Consider the following 5,455-nt stretch of genomic DNA (forward strand, 5'->3'; position numbering starts at 1 on the left):
TCTTCTATTTGGAAGTCAAATTTTCTATTCAGCTCTAGTCTTTTCATTAAGAATGCTTGAAGGCCCTCTATTTCATTCAATATTTATTTCTTCCCTTAAGTATTTTATTCAATTTTGCTAGCTAGGTGACTGTGGATTGCAATTCTATCTCCTGTGCCCTCTGGAATGTTCTATTGAAGCCACCTGATCTTTTCATGTAGAAGCTGCTAAATTTTGTCTTATCCTGAGTGTGACTCCATTATTTTTGAATATTTTCTTTCTGGCTGCTTGCCATATTTACTCCTCGACCTGAGAGCTCTGGATTTTGGATATAATAGTCTTTGGAGTTTTCATTTTGGGATCTCTTTCAGGATATTATCAGAGGATTCCTTTAATTTCTATTTTACTCCCTGGTTCTAGAATATTAGGACAATTTTCCATGATAACTTCTTGAAAGATAATGTCTAGGGTCCTTTTATGTCATGCTTTTCAGGTAGTCAAATAATTCTTAAAGTATTTCCCCTGAATCTTTTTTTCCAGGTCAGTTGTTCTTAAAATGAAATATTTTACATTTTTCCCATTTGTTCTTTCTTTTAATTTTGTTTTGTTGTTTCATAATGTCTCATGTAGCCATTAGCATCTAGGTGTCCAATTCTAATATTTAAAGAATAATTTTCTTCAGTGAGTTTTGTACTTTCTTTTCCATTTGGCCAATTTTGCTTTTTAAGATGTTTTTTCTATCCTGTGGATTGTTTTTTTTGCCACTTTTACCACTTGGCGTATTCTGTTTTATAAGGTGTTATTTTTTTTCCAGGTTGCTGCTGTTGTTGTTGTTGTTTTGTGTGTGTGTGTGTGTGTGTGTGTGTCTGTCTGTCTGTCTGTCTGTCTGTCTTTTTTTAAACCAAGCTGTTGACTCTTGTGGTAAAAAATGAAAGTTTTTAACTAACAATTAAGAGTTGGCTAAACAATAACTGAAGGATGCCAGTTTTTGAAGGACCGCCCTTTCAGGGAGGAGACAGTGATGAACAGCCGTGCGTCTGCTGATACTCAGGAGAGCGTGACCAAGCACTCCACTTCCAGGGTGAAAGCTTAAAAACAACGAGAGAATGGAAGTGGTCTCTCTTGCTCTGCACACACATGCTGACTCAGGTTTGACGGTGTGGTCTGGTGATCGGCCCTGGTCCTCAGTAGCAGTACGTGCTTGATGCGGTTCTCAGTCTCAGAGGTGGCTTTGTGATTCGATGAGTTTTATAAAGAATATAGACTAAGCTTAGATCTAAGACTATTTATTTGTATTTCTACTTTCCTATTTCCCTAATCAGCATCACCTTGTTTGTTGGCTAATTAATTCCCAAACAATAAAAGCTAAGTAATCCATCTCTAATTAAAGCTCAGAGGCTTCTTTCTCTTTCTGGTCTGGGAGATATATAAGGAAAAGGTTAAAGGGGAGTTTAATGCTCTTATATCCAATTTTAAATCTCACATTATCTTTTCATGATTTTCTTGCATCACTTGAATCTAAGTTTGTTGATAGCTATTGGATTTAGTACCATATCTTCCATAAGCTAAAGAAAGAGTCATTACATTAGGTTTTTAATTTCTACATTTAAATTTTCACATTTTTCTTTATTCTTAACAAATCTCCTTTGAGATATAAAACTTCTTTTTAAAAGAGAAATTTTGGATGTTCCATTGCTGTGCAAAACCATTTCAACTTTTTTTTTTTTTTTTGCAGGGCTATGGGGGTTAAGTGACTTGCTCAGGGTCACACAGCTAATAAGTGACAAGTGTCTGAGGCCAGATTTGAACTCAGGTACTCCTGAATCCAGAACCAGTGCTTTATCTACTGCATCACCTAGCTGCCCCTTAATTTATTTTGAAAAATCCTACATTTTCAATTGATATACTCAATGTATACTGATAAATGTATTCATTCATAGTCATCTCTTCTCATATACAGATACTTAGACATATTGATACATGTTAGTAAGGTCCCTTGGACAAACGCTTATTTGGGGATTTGTATATATTAGGCAAGTACTTTTATTCTGATCTTTTAGAAAAAACATTTTAATGTGGAATTGCCTTTTAGAACTGAGAACACCTGGTGTACCATGTACTTACTTTATAGTCACTAGATTATTGTGGTATTCTCAAAGCATATTAGAATGATTAGCTTTTTGTTCTTTTCTACCTATCCTTTTCCTTGAATGAGAACACATTTTCCTCCTTGGAAGAGATTCAGTGATGAATGGTTGGGAGAGGGAAAGGGTAAATCTGATAAATAAGGCTATCTGGAAAAGATAGACTACTTCTAAGGCATCACACAAGTTGTCCTTGCTAGCTTCTACACCATTCTTAGAGAGAAGTAATTCCTTAGACTAACACTACCACCTTCAATGTCTTCTACAGTCTAAGATCTCTATATTTTTATAAATTTAATTCAATTCAAGCTAGACTGTAGTCTACATTGTGTACATATGCTATTTTTTCAACTTGGCATATTGAACTTGACTTGGAGTCAAGAAGTCCTGAGTTCAAATCTCACCTCTTACATTGACTCTCCATCTAATCTAGGACTAGTCATTTAATTTCTCAGGACGTGAGTTTTGTCACTTGTAAAATAACGGAGTCACACTTCACGACCTCTGAAGTTCCTTCCATATCTAAATATCTTAAGATCTTTTACATGGAATTCAGTGGTTTCAACTCCATTCTCAGCCTGTCCAGTTCCTACCTTTCCTTACAAACATAACTATAGTAACATCTCCAGAAAGCCTTCTTTCAGATTTCTACTCACTAATTTGTTTTCCCTATTAGACCTCACTTTCTTTATTGCTATGATACATTTATTATAAAGTAGCACTCCACTGTCACATTCAAATTCCTAGAACTTGTTTGGCTTTATCATCTATTCTAATACTATTAATGCAGATGTCATCATCCATCATCATTTCCACCCGCAAACTAGCTACTATCAACCATAAAACATGATAGCAATGTAACAAACATTTACTTAAAATACAGTATACATAGCAAGAGGTAAGGCTCAAGCAATCCATGCTCCCAATACATATTCCCCAAACTATAACCTCCCAAGAAGCTAGAGAAAATGTATTAGTGCACTTAGCTCTGATTTATATGCTAGCTTATCAGTCTTATGCTTTTAGCTAATAAAAAGAAAGAAAAGAAAAAAGGCAGAATCTGCCTTCAAGAAACTCAAATCCTTATAGTGGAAGACAATATGTAAAAGGATGCTGAAAAGCTGAGTGGGTAGGCTTTGATGGGCCATGTAAAAAATCTGGAAAATCTTAAGCTATGAATGATGGCTGACTGGAGCTTTTCTCAAAATGGAGGCCACAGGAAGAACTCACTAAGAAGTATAGTGGGTCCAAAAGGTATGGTATTTTTCAAGGATAAGAAGTGAGGTTAGGTGTGGTTGCAAAACCTATAGAGTCAGAAATATTCTGAAGTAAAAATCAAGTCCAATCTTTGAGTTTTCCTTGTACTGCCATATTACCATAAACAAACTAGGAAAGGCTGAAAGGGTGTTCTGTTAGCATTCTGTTCAAATACCAAACCCAGGATCCTCAGGATATGAAAGTTGTTGCAATTCAATATTGATACTATGATGAACTGACATTTTGCCAATGTAATGCCATAGCTGTGAGGATTGCTGGAGGTATATCTTTGCAGGTGTATGAAGAAGAAAGTCTGTTTAGTATAGGCAGAAGTTAGCTAAAGCTATGGTGAAAACATGTGGAATTTCCATTTTTCTTCTTACTGTCTCTGTCTTCTGTGAAAGCTCATAGTTAGTCATCAGGTATACTTTAAATAATTTCCTTTAACCAGAGACTATGTTGTGATAGCAAGATACATAAAGTGTTTTGAAAATCATGAAGTGCTATATAAATGTTACCTATTATTATTATTTCTTTCTGAGCACTTGGGGAATATGTTCATGGCAGGTGTTTAATAAATGTTTGAGGGATTTCTTTAGTTCAATTATTCCCTTCCTTGTCTAAGATTTCCCCTTTAAAATTAACCTAGTGTTAGTTTGCTGGTGAGTCTTGGTAAATATTATCATTAATTTCATTTCAATTTGACTTAGGTTCATTGTTTATCAAAATAGGTTGAAAAGATATGTAGCATGCATATATTTGCTATAGAAATATAGTCCCTACAGCAATTTGGATCATTCAATTAGATGCTTTCTTAGAATTTATTGTGCTCCTTGAAGACCAGAGAGCTCCTAGGATTGCATGACATATTAGCCAAATAGGAAGTACTGCATTTTGCTAATTTCAGTGATCAAAAATATTATATTTACATGTTTTCCTTCAGTTAAAGAAATCTATGGAATACATTACAAAAATCAATGTTCTCTGCATACCACTGCCCCCCCCCTGCCCCAATGTTCTTACCTTTTTCTTTTTTTTTCTTTCTTTTTTTTTTTTTAGTGAGGCAATTGGGGTTAAGTGACTTGCCCAGGGTCACACAGCTAGTAAGTGTTAAGTGTCTGAGGCTGGATTTGAACTCAGGTACTCCTGACTCCAGGGCCAGTGCTCTATCCACTTCGCCATCTAGCTGCCCCCCCGTTCTTTTTCAACATACTAACAGGCTATTAATATTCAATGAGAAAAGCAATGACCCTCAAACTATCACTTCAAGGAACTCCTGTTCTATCAACTTAATACTAAACCATAATCATTTTCATTAGCTATAATAACTTTGTAGTCAAATATAACAATACCAAAGTACTGTATATGTTAGCTTTAAATTATATACTACATATTAGATTCCAAAACTTTTTTAAACTAGAGTAATTGGTGGAGCCAATTTGCTAAAGAGCAACAAAATTTTTAAAGGTATACTGAATATGGCTATATTTATGATTAAATTGATTTAATGAAAATGAAAGTGATGAATATAAATTGATTAATTATGGCACTTTACCAAATTTGTTTGAGTGAAATTATAAGAACCATACTTTAAATATTATTAACTGTAAATCAGTTGTATTTTTATTGTCTCAATTTAGAATAGTTATGGCAAAGTTTCCCTATTTCCTCAGGGATCTATAGGTTAATAATTAAAATGCAAACCTTGATTCCAACTTAAATTGAATACTTAAAGTATGACTAGTTAAGTGGGAAGAGCAAAGGACAGCTACTCTGTACAAAGAGGATGCTAGTAATGGCTCTTCAAGTTATGAATTGAATGAATTAATTAGCTTTTTTCAACTTTAGTTTCCCATTAGTAAAAACAAATGGTGTCAGACTAGATGATTAATAATGTCCCTTCCAATTCTAACAATAACTTTGTCAACAGAATAAGGCAAAATAATATAATAATTAGCAATTATATACCATTTTAAAGATTTAAAGTACTGTACATATATTTTATTTTAAAAAGGCATAAAGTAATTTTTAGATTCATAGTTTTTTTTCCCTAGTATTATAATGATTTAGCTTAT

Source organism: Dromiciops gliroides, chromosome 3 (assembly GCF_019393635.1).
Source record: "Dromiciops gliroides isolate mDroGli1 chromosome 3, mDroGli1.pri, whole genome shotgun sequence".
Classification (NCBI taxonomy): domain Eukaryota; kingdom Metazoa; phylum Chordata; class Mammalia; order Microbiotheria; family Microbiotheriidae; genus Dromiciops; species Dromiciops gliroides.